Raw genomic sequence first — 23,343 nt, forward strand, 5'->3', positions numbered from 1 at the left:
TTACATGTCAGGTTGACAAAGAGTGGATGAGAAATGGTTTAGAAATGGACAGAAAGTGAGAGGATGGAAGAAAAGAGAAAGTGGTCAACCAGTACAGATCTTTTAGTGGACAAGATGGAAATATCAAATGAAACATTTAATTAAATACACACAAAATTGTTTCGGTTTTATATAATAAATTCTAAGGAAATGTTGTAGGAAATAGTTGGGCTTGAGAGTTTTTTAGGTTAGCATTAGTTTTTTTTTTAATGCTGAAAAATATTTTTTATGATATAGAATTTTTTAATACCACTGAATCTTCGTAAATTTATTTAAAGAAAAACTTATAACTATATCATGATCTAGGAAGGCTTCTCGTCGTCCCAAACGTTTTCCATTTAGGATTATGGAGGCCACTGTGCTCTTAGTAACCTTAAGTGTAGAATAATTGTTTTTGTAACCTTGGCCAGATCTGTGGCTTGCCACAATTCTGTCTCTGAGCTCTTCAGGCAGTACCTTTGACCTCATGATTCTCAATTGCTCTGACATGCACTGTGAGCTGTAAGGTCTTATATAGACAGGTGTGTGTCTTTCCTAATCAAGTCCGATCAATATAATCAAACACCCCACAACTCAAATAAAGGCGTAGAACCATCTCAAGGATGATCAGAAGAAATAGACAGCACCTGAGTTAAATATATGAGTGTCACAGCAAAGGCTCTGAATACTTAGGACCATGTGATATTTCAGTTTTTCTTTTTTAATAAATCTGTGAAAATGTCAACAATTTTGTTCATTAAGTTTGATAATAGGCCAGAGGAGAACTGGCACCCCGACTGGGGTCTGGTTTCTCCCAAGGTTTATTTTTCTCCATCATGCCCTGGTGGAGTTTTGGTTCCTTTAATACTTAGGTCTTATTTAATTCTATAAACTATAATACTGATCTGCCAACAATGTCACTCTATGAAAAATTAAAATAAGTTGATAAAATCACTGTTTTCTCCAGAACGACTGTACAGCCAAATCAAATGTTGTTGCTATATTGTCCTGTTTAACACTGTGAAGCTGCTTTGAAACAATCGTCATTGTAAAAGAGCTATATAAATAAAGTTAATTGATTGTTTGATTAATAACCAAACAGTTAACCGGAGCCATTGACTTCCATAGTATTTATTTCCCTACAATGAAAGTCAATGGCTCCAGTCAACTGTTTGGTTACTGACAAAAAAATCTTCCCTTGCCAAAATCTTCCCTTCTTCAAAAAAATCTTCCATTGTGTTCAGTTGAAGAAAGAAATTAATACAGGTTTGAAACAACTTAAGGGTGAGTAAAGGATGACAGAATTTTCATTTTAAAGTGAACTATTCCTTTAAAGGTGCGGCGCGATCATAACAACCGCAAAGATTCGACTGTGAGATCGGTGGTCGAATCCGGCTCCGCATATCAATGCATCGAATCTTCGACTTTTCGGGGTCACCCCTAGAGCCATTACAGAAAAAAATATTTTAACAAATATATTACATAACAATAGTATAACAGTCTACTATTGCTAACCTCAACCTGTAGAATACGGGCTTGGAAAGCTTCTTTTGCAGATGTAGCGCTCTCTATCCAACACTTTGCTTTCAGAACATTAATCACCTCAGACTTTTATTGTGTTTGAGTAATTGCCAACTTATCTGAGGAGAAATTTTGCTTGTGTCTGTTTAGCATCTTCTCAAGCTCGAGAATATGGAAAATTAATGGGGTGGATCTGCTCAAATGCAAGATGGAGACTACGCAGGAAGAGGTTATCTTGTGTAAGGTCAGTCTCTCTCAGAAAAGACTGGATGCAGAGTACAGTCTGACAAAGTCACTTCCCTTAGGCACAAACGGATGTTAAGGGGGAAACAAAAAGGGAAAAGGAAGGGCATTGTGGGGAAAAAAAAATGACCCAGCACCCTAGCGCACACAAACACTCCCCTTCAAAGAGCACAGGCTTCCTCCCTCATTCCACCATGCCTTTGGCAAAGGCAGCTCAAGACGCTGCCAAGAATGCGATTGTATTTGAAAAACAAATTAGATGCTTTCCTCCTCCCGATCTCGCCATCTAAGGTGGATCGATCACAAAACTCAACTTTGACGTTCAAAAAGGTGGTTAAAAAGAAGATTTGCCGAGTTGAGCTCTCTGTGGATTTGCCGGCTTTTGTGCATAGCTAAATCATGCTCCATTAATCTTTCACAAGGCCAGTCAGTCAGGCATAAAAAACCTGAGATTTACTTTAAGACGGATGCTTCAGCATTTATTTTTCATTACGGTATACCAAAAGGAATTGCTTGAGTCTAGCAACTTATCAAGTGATCTCAGTGCAGTCAGATACATGCTCAATGTCAGAGAGGAGGCTTTGAACTTCCCCTCAGATGGCGGCAGATGCTGCACTGCTCTTCCTCTGACGCAATGTAAAGGCGAATAGACCGAACGCGTAGTTCTGCATCGGATGACCTACTTTTTAGGGCCGTCAAAGTCGAAAACGCATGCAATTAATTAAATGTTAAAGAAACGTATTCAGTTTGACACAATAACTGCTTCATTCTGTGTGAGTTCTAAAAAATTCAGAGCTGATTACAAGTGATTGGAGCCACATCAGTTGTCTCACAAATACAATGCCATTATTGGAGCGATTGTTGATTAGTAAATGGGAAAAATATGTTTATCAAAATAATTTTATGGTGAAATAGAATTGCGATCCATCAAGTATATCCCTGAGAACAGCTCCAAAGAACATTCGGCCCACTTTTCTCAATATAAAGAAATTGAATGAGGACTCTTGTGAGTTAAATCTTTTTAACAATTTGGTTGATCTGAACTGATCTGAATGATTCGTTCACAAAATTAAGTTCTCAGTGAATCAATGATCTGGTCACAGAAGTTTGGTTATATTTCTTATACAAACTCCATGAATAACCTTCAAAGAAATTGGAATACCACATAAATCATATGGATTATTTATATGAAATGTTATGCTTTCTTGGAGTCCCTCAGTCCCACAATAGATTGGCCAAACAAAACAAATAAAAACGTTTAATGGGTGTTTTATTTCATAATGGAAATATTGCAGATTTACACTTTTATTTTCCTTTGCATTTACTGTAGATAACAATGTTATTGTTTTGTATAGGATGAGTGATGAGTGCTGTTGCTGTTGAGTGTCATTCACGCAAATTTTTACACATATGATGCATTCCAATTTGCCATACAATCTGTCCTAAATAGTATTTGAAAAGATAATTAGTACGTCCCAAATCGTAGTATGTTGAAATGAGTATTCCAAAGATAGCCGGATGTCTATTTCCTTAGAAGTGCAGATCCGTGCACACTCTGACGGCTAATATTTCCTACAACCCACTGCGAGTTGGACGAGGATTTGATAAGAACTACAAAAATGGATAAATGTGTAAAAAAAACTACAAACATGAAAGATGTGTGAATCCGACAGTTAAGTAGAGAGGGTAAGATAAAGGGGTCTGACAGATTAATTATTAGCATCTTACTTGACAAAAATATATTTATTTAAAGGCCCTCTGAAATCTAAATTGAAGTTGTGTAGCTTTTAGTATGAGTATGTTAACCTTAAGGTTAGGAATAAGCTAGTGTGTTCTTGTCTGGCTCTCGTTATCAATGAGCATTATTCTAATGACGCTGTACACAACTGGATAGTCCTTCAACCAATCAGAGCACATTGGGTGACAAATGACGGGAAGCGTCACAACATCATGCTTCAGTCGTGTCGCAAAAGTGGATCTCCACCGTTCACTGCGGTCAGGACTTCACAAAATCATACCAAAGAAGTGTGTTTTTGATGGAGCGGTCCCAGCGATAAAGGTTCCGTCCTGCTTTGGAAGCAGGCGGTGAGTAAAACTGCTTCAAATGTCTATGCTGTTGGCTATAGTCGCGAAAGTAAACATCAGTAAACAACACGATCGTGTATAGTTAATTTATCAATGGAGTATGCAGAGCTGGAGTATATATGGTGTGTGTTTAAATACATTTGTTTAGCTGACCACTTTAGGTGTCTGTCTGTTTATTGGAAAAATAATGTTTATTAAATAAAAAAATATTTCCAGAAAGAATAGGTACAGCCTATAAAAGAGTACATACTTTTAGGTCGTAGTATAAGTAGGCGAACTGGGACGCAGCAATAGATCTGTTCGATCTAGTGCCTTACTACCAAATATAATGACATTAATTAAATATTTAATTCAACTTACAGCCCTAATATTTGCACACATAATTAGCATGCCTTTAAGAGGAAGAAACACCTAGCGAGAGAAACGGAACACAGCCGGATGGCAGAAAGGGTCAAAGGTCTCCACTGTGTTTGGACAGGAGCCCAGTTAAAGATCTATCTCCTTTCCTCTTCACAAACCTTACCTGTCTGTGTGCAGTTCATGCACGTCACAATGGTCTGTGCTCAGGGCAGCAGTATAGACTGAGATACCACATGATAAAAACTGCCGTCAGTAGAGTGTGAGATATCTGACGGAGTCTGAACACACCAGCACACTTCCGAGCAAACACAGCAGGTAAGGTTTGGCAGTCAATCAGGTAAACAGGTAAAGTATTTTTATGAATGGAGCATAAGTCAGGTCAAGCAGAAACAAAGGGAATTCCGATGTGTGTGTACTGGCAGAGGCTGGGATAACCCCGTGGCTCAGTGACACCCGCTAGGTTATGTTGGGAATTAAAGCAGATTGAAAGGTGTGGTATTTTGGCCAAAGGCCCTTCGATCTGCAAACTCGCTGCCAGTACATTCACAGCTGCAGCCTTTTTCTTCTTCTTGTGATTCTTCTATCACTAGCACTCTTTCACACTTTATTTCTTTCCCTCACAGTTACTCAGAATCTGGACACATCCACTATGGCAGAGCAGGAAAAACCAGACATGACAGAAGGTCTTACTGACTTCAAAACCCCCGAGGGCTGTTTGTGTAAAGGAACCATTCACCCCAACATTTTGTCAGCGATCACTCACCCTCATGTTGTTTTAACCTCATATTACTTTCCCTCCACCATAAATACACAATGTTTAATGTTTGAGGTGCTCTTTTCCGTAGTATTATACACAGTTGAACATGATGTATACTGCCCATCTCCAAAAAGAAAAAGAAAATAAACAAAAGTATTCAAAAACTATTACAACACATTACTATTACAACACATTTGTTACTATTACAACACATTTGGATGATAAAATCACATCCAAATGTGTGTTTCATATAATAACATTTGATAGCTGTATAAGATTTACATTGAATATCAAATATATTACGATTATTTGTGATTAATTGGATCCAAAATAAAAGTTTGTATATAATATATGCGTGTGTAGGCCTACTACTATTATGTATATTTGAATGTACAATCATACATGTATATATTTAAGAAATAGTTGCATCAAAAACTGTGTATACATGTTTATTATATATATATATATATATATATATATATATATATATATTAATAGTTTATATAAAAATATCACAATTTGTTTTTAAATATATTCATGCATATGTGTGTATTTATAAATGCATAATAATTATACACATCATTTATGTACACAAACTCAAACTTTTATTTTGGATGTGATTAATCGTGATTACTTGTTTACAGCCCTATTACGTGGCATAATATGTAGCACACAAGTAAACAAAGTAGTATAAAGTAACGTAGTATGAATTAAATATAATAATTTTATCCATGTTTGTCTTTGTTTTTTGGTACTTGGCAATATAGTTCATCCACTTTGTTCATCCCCATCAAGATGTTTGGTCTGGAAACTCACCATTGACAGGGCTCAATCCGAGAGGCGGGATAAACGGTTGTCTTTCAAACTCCCCCTGCACGCAATTGGATATCGCTACAACCAACCAGAGCAACGGGAAGCGAAGCTAGTTAGTAAACATGTAAAGATTAAACTTTCTCCGTATCCGGTCGGCAAAACTCTGAACACATTTTAAGAATGACTTTTTAAGATTGCCGTTCTTTGTTCTTTTGTGTTAAGCCCCGCCCACCGACTCTGTACACGATGTGATTGGCCCGACCAGAGTTTGGTTTTTACAGCTCAGAAGTGTATTGAGAGTTGCTAGACGACACTGGCAGCAGATTAGATTTTCTGCCGCTAGGGTGCCTCTAGATTTCTAGGCTAGATTGGTTTCGATGTTCGGCGCAGATTATCTGGTAATGTGAGGCGTTCACAGATCAAATCTTGCACCTTGCTCCCGATTTGCTCTCACAAAAATCGGGCTCGCCCCCAACAATATCAAACATGTTTGATATTTATCGGGATGAGCAAGATTGTAATAACGTCAGCACTGTCACAATAGCCAATAGGAAACAAGTCCACGACGAGACGGACATTTCGACCACGAATGGGGAGTTGAAGTGCCGTACTTTGCTGTAGCTCTCAAAAAATGCTGGATAATGTAGTCTTCCAGTGAGCGCCGGCGAAAACACAATGTATGACCTTTACTCTGTGGTAGACGTTACAGTAGATGACACAAAGAACATCACGTGATGCACTTCCTCTGGCACGACAATCTTAATAATATTTTGTAATGTGATGCTCCTCGATTTTCAAATCTTGTAGTGTGAGCATGTTTAAGATTTGAGGGAAGAAAATCTGCAAAGATTCTCCTGAACTGTGTGCTGCAACCAGATTTTAAAATCGGAAAGGATTTTAAAAGTCCTGTAGTGTGAGCCAGGCAGAAGGAATTTTATTACATTTACTGATTTTTATTACATTTACTGAATCATTCAGCTACTGAATCATTATGACCAATTTGAGAAATTTATGGCAAGAAACTTTTAATTTGACTCTACATGAGCAGACAATGAAATATTTTTGAGGAAAAAAAACGTATCTTCACTTTAGAAATGTCGTGAATTTTAAGCTTTTATTAACGGCATAAATCACCCATAAATAACTTTCTGTCATGCTTTACTCACCCTCATGTCTTTCCAACAGAAGAAAGAATGTCATTCAGGTTTTAAACAATAATGGGGAAATAATTTATGACTGCATTTTTGGCTGAGCTATCCCTTTAAAGTTCCAGGTCTGGTTTTCCCATGACTCCACTTTCAAAAAGCACATAAAAATGACATCACATACCCCAACATCAGACACACTTTCGAGTTGCATTAAGTTGCGCAGAAAAGTTACTGGGTTAAAGGGGATCTAAGGAATTTCTATCATTCTTCATGGTTCTGCCGTACAGCTCGCCTGTCGCTTTGAGAGAAAACTGATGTGTTTATTGCCGGCAGCGGCATTTGTATCCTGTAAGTTCTCATAAAATACAGAACAACATGTCCAGTTGTTGCTGTGCACACACACTCCGTAAAGCCAACCATCAGCACGCACAAATAAAAACACACCAGCTGCTGGCCAAATGCATAAACACCAGGGCAAATAAAACCCGTGAAATAAATAAGGCCACATTTATAAAGAGAAAAGGCAGTACCATAGACGTTTGTACTGTAAAAAAGACCTACACACTGTAGATCATCATGCAGGTTGTGGTGTGAGCGGCCTGTAAATGCTTCATTTGGCCACATCCAGTGGGATGCAGGCGACCCGCCCCTTAAAGCAGCCACACGCTGCTCTCCTCCAGCCTCACGCCCCTCTATCACCTCGCTCTCCCCACCTACACCAACCCACCTGTCACCTCCACCCATCACCTCCTCATCTCAGTCACCTCCGTAATGAGCTATAAATGTCGGGCGCTGTGGCATACGGAGGGTCGAGGGAGCTCGCACGCACCCCTGAGACTAAAGGTGCCGGCGGGCGGGTAGCTGGGCTGGGTTTGTGAGCGGGGGCCCTCTCCCGGATGTTGTGCAGCCTTGAAAGTCGAGAAGGTGGCGGCGCTCACCAGGATGACGGCGCCTGTGGGAGAGGGGTGATTTTTTTGGCCCGGTGCCGGAGCCGGGACCCATCCTCCCACGCCTGTGTGGTCCTGGATCTTATTAGCACCCCTAGTTCACATACATATTGTACCTTCAAAATACATAATACACATATGTAGGAGCTGTGTGGAAATTCCCGCAACGCGGTCTTAACCATGCACATGCTCAACGCATTCCACATATCCAGGCAATAACTTCTCAGACATCAAAATCAGGGCACGGTCACACATGTTGTAGTACACGCGCCTATCCAGATTGTTTGGCTCTGTTATCTGTACAAAGTATAGTAGATGGTTAAGTTTGTCAGTTCATCTTGTTTGTAAAAATAGAAAACAGGTGGAAGAATTCAATGTGTAAAATTGACTGATAGACACACACAACAAAATGTTGTTGGAGGATTACTAAAACTCTTTAAAGGGATAGTTCACCCAAAAATGAAAAATAAATGTTGATCTGCTTATTTCAAGGGAATCCAAAATATAGGTGACTTTGTTTGTTCAGTAGAACACTGTCAGTTGGATAATGAATGTGAATGGTAACACATGAGAGTATGAGAACTATGAAAGCAAGACATCAATGTGTCGTCCAGAGCCAAAGGGTTTAATATGGATTTGTATGTGCATGTTTTTTTTTTTACTCTCATAGTTCTCATACGCTCATGTGTAATATAAAAAAGTATACAAAAAAAATGGTGTAAATGGTGGAGAACGCGGCACAGCCTCTTGATAATGCCAACATGGCGGATGTAGCATGTCAGGATTGTATTCATAATCCACACATAAATACAGAATATATAATTCATTAATAGTTTATATAGTGGAAAAAGAAATGTGTGCAATTCCGGACGCAGTAACTAACTTGTCGCCACCTATTGGCATAATGATATAACTTGCAGTAAATGTCCATGATTGGTTTGATACAACTGATTAAATATAATAGAAATGGTTTCAATTTAAACAGAAAAATAAATACAAAAAAATAAATAAGTTTAGTTCACATTTATACATTTTGCAGACAAATATATATATATATTTTTTTTTTTACCCCAAAACAACTTTCAAGTTATACATTTGTTTTTTTAGTTGAGAATCAGCGCCACGTTCTACTGTTTGAGCTACAGGAAGGCTTACTGAAATTAAAATTATTTAATTATTTTAAATTAATTAAAAAATATCTAAATTAATTCATTAACATTTAAATATTAAATCTACACTATGTAACTTTTCTGCCCGCTAGAGGGCGCCTATTTAAAACAAAGGCCTAGCTTGATAGCCAAGCCAAGGACGGGGTTTTCACCTCACAGCCGGTGGAAAAGAATCGGATAGGACTCGGGCAGAAATCACGTTCATGGATGTGATTATTAATGTTAATAAAGTATGAGGCAGAGCAGGATTAAATGTTGTGGAGCTGAGCAAGACCGCTGGAGTGATTGAAGCGCAACATACGGCTCGCGAGCAACGGGACTTTTATTTTGATGGGACACAGTCGCTGGCGCTGTTTCTGCTTTTCCGGTCATGAGTATGAGGTAACGCAGCTCTGTTTATCATATTAGATACAATTAAGTTTGTTTAAAATTATGTTATGACGTTACTCTGCATTCGCTCAGCGGCTGCTGTGACACTTGTTCACACTGCTAAGAGTAAAGCGCTTCTGCAGAATAAAATCAGAAACAGAGGGTAACGCAGATATGACGCAATTGCCTGGTGGTTTTTGGAAATTTTACTGCAAAAATACTGCATAGTGCACCTATAATTCATTACTTTAAAATACTTTTTGAAAATAATTAAATACACCTGTGAAAAACAAAATCCTCAGAACAAACTAGTCTCAGTCCGAAAACAGCTAAAGAATAACGCAACAGGCTCAGAAATGTGAAGCAGATAATGCAGTGAAAGAAAGAGGCAAGTACATGTGGATAATGGAGGCCAGGAGATGGAGGGTTTGTGGCAAATTGCCCCAAGGTATAAAATGAAACAGTTACTTAATCATTTTTTTTTCTTGCATTCACTTCACGTCCTTTCACAGAGCCAAGGACTTTACTCCACACAACATTCAGGAGAGAAGGAGATGAAAAACTAGGTGTCCAACAGCTTTTAGCAGTGAATTTATCATTTTTCCTGTATACCTCTAAGTCTATGTGCAGAGTGTCTGTATATGTCTGTGTATCTTAATCGGGTTGTTTGTGCATATATGTTTGCTTTTTGGAAATGTGTAGCTATGCGGCCTCTGTCTGTATTTAATAAATGTGCATGTATAAGACTAAGTCTCTGAGGATCACTCTGTCTATTTATTTTTAGGTAAACACTGTGCTTCCTCTGCTTGTGGATTGTGGGTAATGGGGTTCTACCTCCTTCTTTCTGAGACTCGGGGCTAGCTGCATATATTATATATTACATCCTTACCAAACCCACAGCGCTGTAGGTGTGGCCCCTGAGGGCCACATTGAACACCACAACCTAAAGTACAAACGATCCCTTTTTTATATGATAATACTGCGTTTCTTCCTTTTTTATGGTGCGGTGGCGTACAGAGGAAATGGACTTCAATTCCCAGAGCACTTGCGGTGAGACTGCTCGCACATGCTCCGTACATTTAGCAGCCCGGGCTTCGCGTGTAGCCGTAATGAGAAGCACCGGCCCCTGGCACTTAATCAACAGGACAGCAGTTCAACGTGGCCCGCTAACATAGCATGAGACGGGTCAATCCCTCCTTCACACTGACGCCTCAGGAGAGTCAGGAAACATTATGGAGCATAAACATTGATCATAACTGCACACAGGGGAGGACCGGAGAAATGAGGGAGAGAGAAAACCAGAGGAAAAGGATGAAAGGAGGATGAGGCCTTCCTTTCTGACAGCTGAATTGATTGGCCAGCAATCGACATCAACATGCATATAAAAGAACGACTCAAAAGTTTTGTCCTTGAAACAAACTCATTGAATGGGAAGAATATCAGTGAATGACCACTTAAATCTGCACCTCACACAATATACTGTATTCAACACTTTATGGTACTTTTAGTGCTTTATTTATAGGACCTTAACTCTTGTGACCACTATGAGCTGCTCTATGAATGAAGTGAAACACGAAGATTCGTCAATACTTATGTTAAAATAAATAAAAAGTATTCCTTTACATTATATGGCATGCAAAATGTATTAGTGCTCTTCCAAAGTAACGCTAAAAGGCTAACAAAATTGAACCCGGTGTTGTGAAAACTAGCAAATAATCACCTATGGACACTTTTCACATTTCCAGGGTTCTCAGAAATGGAAATCGTCATAGTTGGGTAACATCTGGTAAACGGCATATGACAACAAACATAATTTTTGTATTCCCATTTGCTAAAAACCCCCCCACCTATGACAGCGTGTACACGACTTTCCCCGAGAGATTGATTATAGCAGTCAAAAAGGGTGATGTGATTCCTCAGCCATTGTGTTCAAGTCACTTTTATTTATAAAGCGCTTTATACAATACAGATTGCTTCAAAGCAGCTTTATAGTGATACGAAAATGATAATTATTAGTAACACCCTGGCAACACTGTTAATTTGCGTTCTGAAATGTATTTCCAAGGTAATAATATAAAACAAAGTATAGCCGTATAAATGTTAATTAATTTGAAATGTATTAAAAACTTAAGATTTGCAATGTTGATAATAATGAGGAAACATGCTATCACGGTCAGTGAAAAAGGTAGCCTAGAAATCTAGACGCACCCTAGCGGCAGCAAACCTAATCTGCCCGCGAGTGTCGTGTAGCAACTCTACACTTCTGAGCTGTAAACGTTAAACTCTGGTTGGGCCAATCACATCGTGTATAGAGTCGGTGGGCGGGGCTTAACATAATGACGCCAGAGTTGCGCTTGCGTGCTTCTAGTAAACAAAGAAACTGGCGAACGGCGGTCTTTCAAATTGATCGGATACGCCGAAAGTTTAATCTTTCAACGAGCTCCGCTTCACCTTTGTTGCTCTGGTTGGTGGTAGCGATATCCAATAGCGTGCAGAGGGAGTTTGAAAGACAACCGTTTATCCCGCCCCTCGGATTGAGCCCTGTCAATGGTGAGTTTCCAGACCAAACATCTTGATGTGGGTCTGGCTTTTCAGGTTATGAAAAGGGTCCATTGGCTGGTAATAAGTGACCTTCCTATAAATGAGTGATTCTCAACTCCAGACCAGGAGACTCAACAGCATTTACATTCCGAATGTCTACATGTATTTATTACACAGGTAAGCAATTTCATATTTTTATTCTGCACATTTTTCTCTCAAGAAGCAGCACATTCTATCTAGTTATGTATAAGCTCTAAGGACTTGGCTGTCTGCTCTATAGGTCAATATATTGCAGTCCAGTCCCAAACACAAGCAGCTTCTTGGCATTCTCTTTAAGCTCTCCGCTTCACGTCTTGTGTGGTTTTGCCTTGAATGTAAAAAGCACCAGGTTTGAATCGTATTAATACAATTTAGAAAAAAACCATATCTACGCTAAAACTTTATTTTACTGATTTCCTATAGGGTGGGCAAGTGGCCCTCGGTGTCACTAGTGGTTCTTCATCAGAATGTGTCCACTCCATCACGGCCATATGGAATCTGAGAGTCATGAGAGAACAGATGGCCCACTAGAAGGAAAAAAAAAACTACTACAGTAACAACAGAGGCAGAGAACACACACACACACACACACACGCGCGCACACACTCTCACACACCCGCACACACACACACACACACACACACACACACACACACACACACACACACGCGCGCACACACACGCACACACACGCACACACACACTCTCAGACACCCGCACACACACACACGGCTGGCAGTTGTTGGCTGCTATAAGCACACATTACACATGATCTTTGCACTCAGGTATCCAGGCCGAATGCAGGTCGAGGAGAAACGACTGAAGTGAAGTACTGTTTGAATCTGGCAGATAAGGACATAGGTGATGATAACTAATGCAGATTGTGCTCAATTTCTTAACTTTTCATCTGTGAAACAGATATGATTGGATTTACAGTAGTAATCAGATTAAAGTCCCAGGTATCCGCATTCTGCTACATCCACATTCCACACTCCACATTCGCACACAGTTGAGCGCGCATTAGACCTTTCTTTTCAAGCACTCAAATCACTCGAGCATTCGCTGTTATCAGTGTGGCCAGTGTGCTTTCAGCTTAAAGGGGACCCCACTTTTTTTTTTTTTTTTTACAACTTTCTTTAATGTGTAATGTTGCTGTTTGAGAATGCCTGGATGCCAGCTGAACTCAGCCCCGCCCACAACATTTCAGCTGAGGCAGTTCGATCTGGACTCTCCATAGAGGAGTAATTATGCCTTAACAGAAACTGTTCGGACCAATGAAATCATCTGGGCGGGCTTTAGACGATGATGGACAGATGATAAACAGCAACGTAACCATCCAAGTTATCAAAGGTGCTTGGATTGAATATGTTCAAATCCTAAACATATTTTTCTCTGGAAAAAATGGTGTTTGGAGGGTAAAGTATGTGTTATTTTGGCAAGGTTGCCTGCTAAAATTCACATTCCTGGGTCTAAATATCACATAATTGAGGTCGCTTCAACCCGCGGACATGGAAGACAACCTGCGGAAAAAAACGCAGACTTGGCAACACAGTACAGTTGAGTTCTGTTGTTCTGTTGCGTCACTGCGTTGCTCTGATTGGTTGTTGCGTTCTCCAATTGATGTCTTTCCTGGTTCGGTTGAAACACGCCCCATATTCACAACCCAATGGAGCAGTATCAGACTAGAATTGAGTATGTCCACGTCAGGCTAGTTTGAGCATGAAAAACGTCTTTAAAATGACAAAGCAGAAAGTCCACTTCAAAGGTAGTTATTCTCTATTTCAGTAAGCACTGTTTCTGAACTCCCTGAAACGTTATTTATTTTTTGCTCTTTTTTTGTTTGCCAAGTTTCAATCTAAATGTGTGGTCACATTTTCGAAATGCTGCATAGTGATTGAACTGATAACAAAAATGGCAACCATGGTCATTGGAGAATTATTATTATTGTTTATATTTCATTAGAATTATTGCTCTTTCATCTAGATCTGCTAGCCGTCCCGAGCCCGACGGGTACCCAAAAAAATTAGCATGTTTCTAGTTGGGTCTGAGTTACTGCTTCATAAAAAGCTTAGAAAAGTATGCGATGGTGAAAGAACATGCACACAAAAATTGTGTGCATGTTTTTTGTGGTATATACATTTATTTATATATTTTTTATATCTACATACAAAACTGCTTTGGTCACATGCTCTCGCGCGCTCTTTCAGCCACAATACAGCGGATGGCAAGCAAAACACCACATGGAAGATGAAGCGGGATCTCTTGGGTTGGTGGAAGATTCAGTTTTGTTTTAAAGATTCAGTTCCGGAGGAATTCATGTGACTGTCACACCTGTTCACCCTGCAAAGTTTCATCAGCGGTGCTTTTCCTCTTTAGCTCCAGTGTGCTGACTGATGATGGGGCCGCTGAAGCAGACCTCTAATGAAGCACAAATCAAGAGAAGGCCAACATGGTTTATTTGACCTTATTAAGTGTACTGGTTTATTATAGGCTATTTATCATATAAATTAACCACAAACATAAAAGATCAAAGTGAGGTTTTTACTTTTTTAGCTACATTTTAGTCTTTTCTTTTTTTTGTTTAATGACCTTATTTTCATCTCGTCTTGGACATTGTGTCAGTTTCAGCGATACTGGTCTTTACTCATAAAACTCATAAACAAGTATTTAAAATAAACTCTTTATTTTTTTTATTAATTTGGATATTTACTGTAATGTTATTACATTATAAAATATATAAAAAATGAATAAAGTTATAATTGTGAATAATTAATTAATTTATTTATTTGTATTAATTGACACCACTAATAAAAACCTAAAAAAAAAAACAACTAAATCAAGTCCACATATGGTGGATTGAGATCCAAAAAAGAGTCACGGGTTGATTCTGATGGAAAAAACAAAGGTAAATGAAAAAAAAATGCAATGCAACTTGCCCCAGGGAACTCTTTCGCCGAGTGTAGAAACAATAAAAACAAATCCACACACAACAAGAAATGCTGAAGAGATGTACTACACTTGAGCAAATGTTTTTCAGCTTCCAGATATCAGGTACAGTCTCTTTTTCCCCCCGTGGAGAGTGCTGCAGTGTGTTCTGGGCATGATTAAAACACTGCTGGCAAAAGCCGTGTCTAAAGATGACGAGCATGAAACCGACACTTTGGGCTGCGGGAGAAAGACGCCACTGTTCTGTGCATTAGAGGTGGAGAAAGTGAGAGAAAGAGCGAGAGGGAAACGGGTTACACTGTTACACAGCTACAGTGGCACTCGCGCTCTGACATACATACCGATTCAATAACGCTCAGGTTTCCTCACAGAGCTGCCGTCTGTAATCTCCTGTAATGCTATACAGTAGCTGATCTTTGAATGCCAGATTGTTTTACTGAATTTGGTTCAATTAACTTTATAAGCATTTTTAAACACAGTCAACGTAAATTAACGCATGCATAAAAAACTGATTTATTCGTACAAAAATCACTTCCTGCCTTCTTCCTTCCACCAAACTCTATTAAAATAATTGCATTTACTTTTTCACACCTTTCTGATGGAGCTTTTAATGACAGCTCGGATGCCACAGGTGGTATTGAGTGGGAAGAGAGAAGGTTAGAGATAAAGAAAGAGATAGGGAAAAAGGAAGAAAAGACTGGAAGGTATAGAGAAAAGAGGCGCTGAAAGATTGCATTACTTCAAGGGCTTTGTGTGACAAAAAAAAAGCCTCAATTAACCTGAAAGAACACCTGTGGCCGCACACCTGCAAGTTAGGGCAGTGGTGATATCTCGCGCTTAAATGCTCTGTGGTGTGAGCAAACTTGACGTTTGCATGGCAGAGGCAGTTGTACGATATACTGCTAAAAAAACTTGAAATCATCTAAACAAGACATTTTTTGAGAAGCAAAATTGTGTAAGATTTGTTTAAATCTGAGGTAGGGGAAAATAACTGGTTAACACTTTATTTTACAGAGTCACTGTTATTTTACCATAGTAATACATACCGTAACTGCATGCATCTAACCCTAACACTAAACCAAACCGAACACTAAGGGTGCTTTCACACCTGCCTCATTTAGTTCGGTTGAATCGTACTAGAGTTCGTTTCCCTCTTTGGTGCGGTTCGTTTGGTCAGGTCTGAAAGCAGCAATCGCACTCGGGTGCGCACCAAAAGCGGACCAAACAAGCGTACCGAGACCTCCTTGAAGAGGTGGTCTCGGTACGATTTCAAACGAACTCTGGAGCGGTTCGTTTGTGGTGAGAACGTGATCCGACCTTGAACAGAACCAACTGCAAAAGTACTGATCATTTTTGGACTGAACCAGCTGCCGTAGTTAGCTGCGCTGACATTGTGTGCATGATATTATTACCTGATAGATCGTTGGCAATATTTTCGGAAGATGGAAGCATGTCGAGTTAATAATTAATGCACACCTCCTCTTGAAGTGACGAGTGATGTGCGCTCGCCGTCTGCAGTGCATTAGAACGTTGTTTTCATGTGGCATCCGCGCTTCATTATAGAAATGTTTTGTTTGCATACTGTGGTAAATACACACAGTGGTAGATTATGGCCAGGGACAAAACCAGCCCGCGCAGTCGTCTCTTCATAGTGTTATTATAGTTTGCTGGCTTTGCCTCTCCTGTTGGAATTTTCCCACACGTAAATTCTGACCAATCGAAAAGCAGTTTAGGAAATACGCCATGGCCAATGAGTGTTGTCGATGTTGTCATGTGCCTGTGTTTTGGTTCGTTTCAACTGGTTCGGACCAAAGCAATCAGTGTGGTGTGAAAAGGAACCAAAAAATCTGAAAAATGCAACAATGTATAATTGTTTGCCCTTGGTTCGGACCAAATGAACCAAACTAGAGATGTGAAAGCACCCTAATCCTAACCCTATAGTAAATATATACTTAATATTACCCAGACCCACTTTATATTAGGTGGCCTTAACTACTATGCACTAACATTTTAATTAATCATTTGATACAATGCACTTACTGTGTACCTACATGTTTTTACATTGTACTTACATTTAAAAAAAAAAAACCTGCATGTAATTACGTCTGTAATTAATTTCTGTAGTTACATTTGTAATTATACAGTTGGCACTGCTCTTCCCCATAACTCTACTCTTAAACTTACCCATATCACCACACCTGTCCCTAACTCTACCCGTATCCTGCCTCAATATCAACAAAAGTGTTTTGCAATACAATTTGAACACAGTAAGTACATTGTACTTATTTTTTGATGTAAGTACATAGTACTTAAGGCCCCCTAATATAGAGTGGAGCCCCTTAGCACTTTAATGTGTAATTACAGTTTAGCAAAGACATCTTAAAATAAGTGTAACCAATAATTGTATGAGAGTCAAAATCTGTTAAGGGGTAATGTTTCAAAAGTTATATTATTTATATAAGTATATTTATATAAGTATATAAAGTATATATTACACTTGGAATATTTCAAAAAGTTGAAATATTCCAAGTGTTCCGAGGCCAAATGATTGATTTGTGTGAAGGAAATCCCCAAACGCGATCAGCGTCTCCATCCGCCGTAGCACACAATAAATAAAAGAAATTTCCACCCGTTACGTCAGATTTCATAGAGATTAGGGCTGGGCGATATGGCAAAAATGTAATATCCCGATATAGCTCATTTGATATCCCGATAACGATATGCATAACGATATAGCAATTTTTCTGTTAATTCAGTTTATGAATATAGTCTATACAAAATTGCAATGTGGAAATGCAGTTTGAAATGATATACAAAACAAATAAAGGTAGTATGGACTACATTTTTATTTTATTTAGAACTTTTTTTTAAAGCAAGACTGTTGGTAAAGTTAACACCTGCCTAGGGATGTTAACCGATGACCGTTTGACCGATGACTGACCGTATCAACGTTAATCGATCAAAGTTGTCGGTTAAAATAAATTAAAAAAGTGATCTCTAAATTAGGCTATTATAGACAGTGGACTAAACGCTACTACAGTTGGCCGTCTCATTCCCAAATCTTTTTGTATGATTGAACATATCCCTCGCACTCAATTTTTCATAACTCGCCTGTTTGTACTTAATAAACCAATAAAAACATTTGACACGAGGTCACAGCGTTTGGGTTTGCGCGCTCACAAGGTTTGCAAAAAGTAAACACTCGAGGTTAGAGCCAGGGCAGACGACAGTATGAAGCGTGCATTTCGCTTAAGATGGGCTTACATTTGGAAATATATTACATCTTCATTTCAGTGGTAACACATAAGGTGTTGATCGTCTTTCTTTATTATTGTTAGCACTACCTCGAACTAAAGCGGCGTCTCTTCGGAGCTGTCAACCGATTAGTTTAAAATATGCTGCGCTATTTGAAATAACAGCCGCGGCTGTTATTTCAAATAGCGCAGCATATTTTAAACTAATCGGTTAACCGGTTTCAACCGGCTAATGAGGCTCGGTGGTCGGTCAAGAAAATGTTTAGTTTTCGTCATCCCAACACCTGCCATTAAAATATTTCAATATATGGCTATATGGTGTGCCACGCGTAAAAGCCCGTTGCAGCGTCTGTGTCTGAAATTTGTTTTGAGTGCTTATGCCACTATTCTGGCATAATTACTCTGAGAATTACCCTGGTCTGAACCGCGTCTACTACAGTCTTCCTCCATGTTTGTTTATGTATTGCAGCGTGCATGGGCATGCCGTGGCGTGAGGTGCATCTTGACGTAAAATTCTGCCATAAACGCCTTATCGTCGCGTAAGCGATAGAGCCTTATATAAAACGATAGACATTTTCTATCGTCCAGACGATATATTTCGTCATATCGCCCAGCCCTAATAGAGATAATACATTGGTTCTTATGACCAATTGTGTCATCATGTCAGCTTTGATTGTAAAATGTCATTGGCTCTTGTGTGTCTTGTGACCAAACGAGTTGTGTGCGTGACTTGAATTAGATATGAATGTGTGCGTTCACGGAGCGGTGGGATCAGCATTTCAGCGATTAAAACTTTATGATTAACTTTGTTCTTTACATAATAAAATGATATATATCGTATGACTTTAGAAGACTTGGAATGCAACAGGTTAAAATTTGTATACTGTTTGTTGCAATAAACACCTTTGACTGTACTTTTATTTGCCTACTACGCGTTTTATTTTATATTATTGAGAAGTGGGTAGGTTTAGGGTAAAAGTGGGGTTAGTTGCTCCAAAATATAAAAGTTCCTATATATATTCATAAAATCACGTCTGCTTTTACAAATGCAAAGAATGAAATGTGTCTTGATCTATTGTACAAACGACTGAAATGAATGGAGTATCCTGTGCGTTGATATAGTGATGCTTATGGGTACCTATACTGTCTTCATTGTGACACGGAAGGCACTTGACCATGCTTCAGGTTGATGCCTTGGGAGTGAGAAAGGGTTGTTTATGAAGACATGATGAACTCCATCTCCAGAGATGCTGGAAGAGTCACTTTAAAAGCTTTTCACCGTTTCATTTGACAAAATGACAGACTGAAACTAAAAATTTCAATTTACTGGTATTTGCACCCTTATTTAACATCTCAAAAAGGGGTAGTTTGCTGGGTTATTATGAAAATGATCCGGCTGCGCTTGTGCTCAATAATTTGTGCGTCACCAGCAGATCACACGCTGAACTGTCCACTCCGATCAGCGCTGTTCTGGAATTGTGCTCTCACGCTAATTGGCCCTGTTTAGTAAATCTGGCCCTTAATCTTTTAATTCACTCCGAAGATAGTGATCAAATAAATGTACAAATAAATTTTGTTTAAAAAAAAGACATGTTACTCTGAGGCTGACATGTTTTGCTTGTCAAAAATGCTACATTCAGTTGTCACAAATTTGTTAAATTTTAAAAATCAAGATCCTGTTGTTAATAACAGTGAAAAAAATCATGTTTTAAAACCGTTGTTCTATTTATACCCCATAGCAGATTTTGACAAGTTTTTTTTTGCTAAGGAAATAAACTAAATTCAATACTGTATACAAACTATCAATCAAAAGTTTGGGGACAGTAAAAAATAATAATAATAATAACTTGTATTGGCATTTAATGTATCAAAATGACAGTACATTTCTTTATTAGGTTACAAAAAAATGTCTATAAATCAAAGAATCCTGAGAAAATGCATCACAAAATACACAAACATATTAAGCAGCACAACTTTTCGCATGAAATGTTGGTAACACTTTAGAATAATGGTCATTAGTTAACATTAGTTAATGTATTAACTAACATGAACTAACCATGAGCAGTACATTTGTTACTGTATTTGTTCGTCTTTGTTAACATTAGTTATTAAAAATCCAGCTGTTTATTGTTTTGTTCATGTTTGTTCATGTTAGTTCACTTTGCATTAACTAATGTTCACAAGATTTTAATAATAAATTAGTGCATGTGGAAATTAACATTAACAAAGATTAAAAATGCTTTACAATTGCAGTTCATTATTAGTTAATTTTTAACTGATGTAGTTAACTAATGTTAACTAATGACCATTACTCTAAAGTGTTACCGAAATGTCTCTTGAGGAACAAATCATCATAAGAATAATTTCAGAAGGATCAATTAACCATGAAGACTGAATTAATGGTTGGTGAAATTTCAGCTTTGCCATCACAGGATTAAATTGCATTTTAAAATGTATTAAAACAGAAAATGTGTACTTTAAAGGTGCACTATGGAACTTTCCGTCCACTGGAGGGCGCCTATTCTAAACAAAGGCATAGTTTGATGATGCCAAGTGTGAGCGCAGCATCTTGGGACATGTGGTCTTCACCTCACAGCTGGTGGGAAATAGGACTTGGGCAGAAATGTTTGTGAAAGCGGTTATTAACGTTACTCTAGTGTAAAGCATAGCAAGACCGAGTGTTGTGGAGCTGAGCACAGCTGCTGGAGCGATTGTTAAACAAACACACGACTCGCGAACAACGGGACTTTTATTATGACGGGACGGGACACATTCCCCTGGCGCCTGCACTATTTCCGCGTTTCTGGTCATGATTATAAGGTAAAGCAGCTCTGTTTATCATATTAGATACATTTAAGAGTGTTTAAAATTATGTTATGACGTTATGTGCGTTCGCTCGGCGCTGCTGTGACTTGTTCACACTCCTAAGAGTAAAGCGATTCTGCAGAATAAAACCGAGGGTAACGCAGCTATGATGCAATTGACAGGCGACTCGCTTAAACGCTATGCTGACACGTCCCGGGTCCTTGGTTAAAATAGCAATTTTCTCACAATTTACAAACAGTTGGAAACATTTGGGATATTGTAAGTACTCAACTGAACAAAATATATAACACTGGCCTAGTGGTTTTTGGATATTTTACTGCAAAAATACTACATAGTGAACCTTTAAACTGTAATAATATTTCACAAAAGTCCTCATTCATAAACACTTTTATTTTATTTTAAATGTGATATAAAAATAAAATAAAAAATCACACCAATCCCAAACTTTTGAATGGTAGTATTCTCTGGAAAAAAAGTCTGAATATCTCACATAATAATGCTTCTCCAATAAATATCTCTGCTTAGGTAAGATTTTGGCTGAAATGAAATAATGTTTTTTGCAGGAAAGGTGCTGAAGATGTAAAATGACAAAACTGACAAAAGAATCAACCTTCCTTATTGTATAAATACACAAGGTTAAACCTAATGAGTTCCCCAAAAAACAGGCCCAATTTTACACCAGGGAGAGAAAGAGAGATAGAGAGAGGGACTAAGTGGAGAAAGAGATTGACAGATTGGAAGAGAAACAAAAAATGGTAAAGAGAGTAAAAGGAGGGGCTGTGCACCTGAGACACACGGCGAGGGAGACGCCGTAGGAGGCGAGGGACGCTGAGGGAGTCTGATTAAGTGGTGCGGCTGAATGGCTTCCATTCTTCCTCAGCACTCTCTATGACTCTGGTTTCACAGGAGGAATGCTGCTTATAGAGTCAGAAAGACACACACACACACACAGCAAAAAGGCAGTGGCTCTCTGTCAAGAGCGTATCATTCACTGGAGTTAGCGCTCTCTCAGACAAACGGTCACGGTTGGGAGATTCCGTGAGGCCTTTGGGCCTCGTTCCATCGTGCTTTAGTAAACGTCATGCTGCCATGCCTTCTTCTCTCAACACGCCATCATTTGAACAGATGAGGTAAATATTGTGCCTCCTCCACCTAAATCACTCCAGCAGCGATCAGCGATCAACCCCCCAATCCCCACATGGCCAGCGCGGTACCTCATCCCCGCCTGTAGGGGCCCAAACACAAATAAACCACCTATACATTCAATGATTTCACTAAGGGGAAGAACAGCAGATTAAAGCTTTGTCAAAGTCTCAACATAACAGATAAAGTCTCCTTTAGACGATCTTCAACAGGCATGTCAGTACTTGGTCAAGCTAGGATCAGAAGAGATCATCTTGTTCTGGTATGCTACATCCTGTCCTTTATTCTCTGCAATTGACCCGCTAAACCTGTAGCGATACAGTCTCAATCTGTACATATTACACCAAAACAATATGCTGTAATTTTGCCTTCTGAGATCAATATTGAGGATTGTAAAATATGTATTTTCTTTTTATAACACAATAATTATGCAACCTTACTGCAACTTCAAAACCTTTGGACAAATTTTTTTGTATTATTATAATTATTATTAGGAGCCCTACTTTAAAAGGACAGTTCACCCAAAAATGAAAATGTTATCTTTATCTGCTTACCCCCAGGGCATCCAAGATTTAGGTGTGTTTGTTTCTTTAGTAGACCACAAATTAAGATTTTTAACTCCAACTGTTGCTCGTATAATGCATGTCAATGGGTTTTTTTTTCTATGAGAGCCACTATGAGAGTAAAAAACACATACACATACGAATCCATATTAAACTCTGCGGCTCGTAATGATAGATTGATGTCTTAAAACACAAAATGTTTAGTTTCTCTGAGAAACCGAACAGTATTTATGCTATTTCACCTCAAAGCAGGCAAATCTCATCTAGTATTCCTCACGCAATTACTTCCGCTGAAGAATGTAAAAACCCGCCGCTGTCATAGATATGTGTACATAGATTCCTCATTCGACTGATCCGTAAAAAAAATAAACAAATACTGTTTGGTTTCTCTCAGAAAACGATCATTTCGTGTTTTAAGACATCAATGTATCATCACGAGCCGCAGGGTTAATAACAAAATATGATTGTGTTTAGACTAGATTTCAGTTGCCTCAAAACATCAACACACCAACAGCGCAACTGAACACACCTCGTTTTCAGACCAGCACCGCGAGTGCATTTGATATTTAAACAACAGCTGGACGTGAAAATTATAACTGCG

The 23,343-nt window shown here is 38.7% G+C and overlaps 1 long non-coding RNA gene across 1 annotated transcript in view; it reads right to left on the reverse strand.

Moving 5' to 3' along the window:
- Positions 1-12,462: 12,462 nt before the first annotated feature.
- The window catches only part of LOC137056555 (uncharacterized), a 120,286-nt gene continuing 109,405 nt past the window's right edge, over positions 12,463-23,343 (reverse strand). Inside the window, exon 3 of the long non-coding RNA XR_010900382.1 lies at positions 12,463-12,537. This is a non-coding gene — a long non-coding RNA (uncharacterized lncRNA). The remainder of the gene's footprint in view (positions 12,538-23,343) is intronic.

Source organism: Pseudorasbora parva, chromosome 21 (assembly GCF_024679245.1).
Source record: "Pseudorasbora parva isolate DD20220531a chromosome 21, ASM2467924v1, whole genome shotgun sequence".
In the NCBI taxonomy this organism is placed as follows: Eukaryota; Metazoa; Chordata; class Actinopteri; order Cypriniformes; family Gobionidae; genus Pseudorasbora; species Pseudorasbora parva.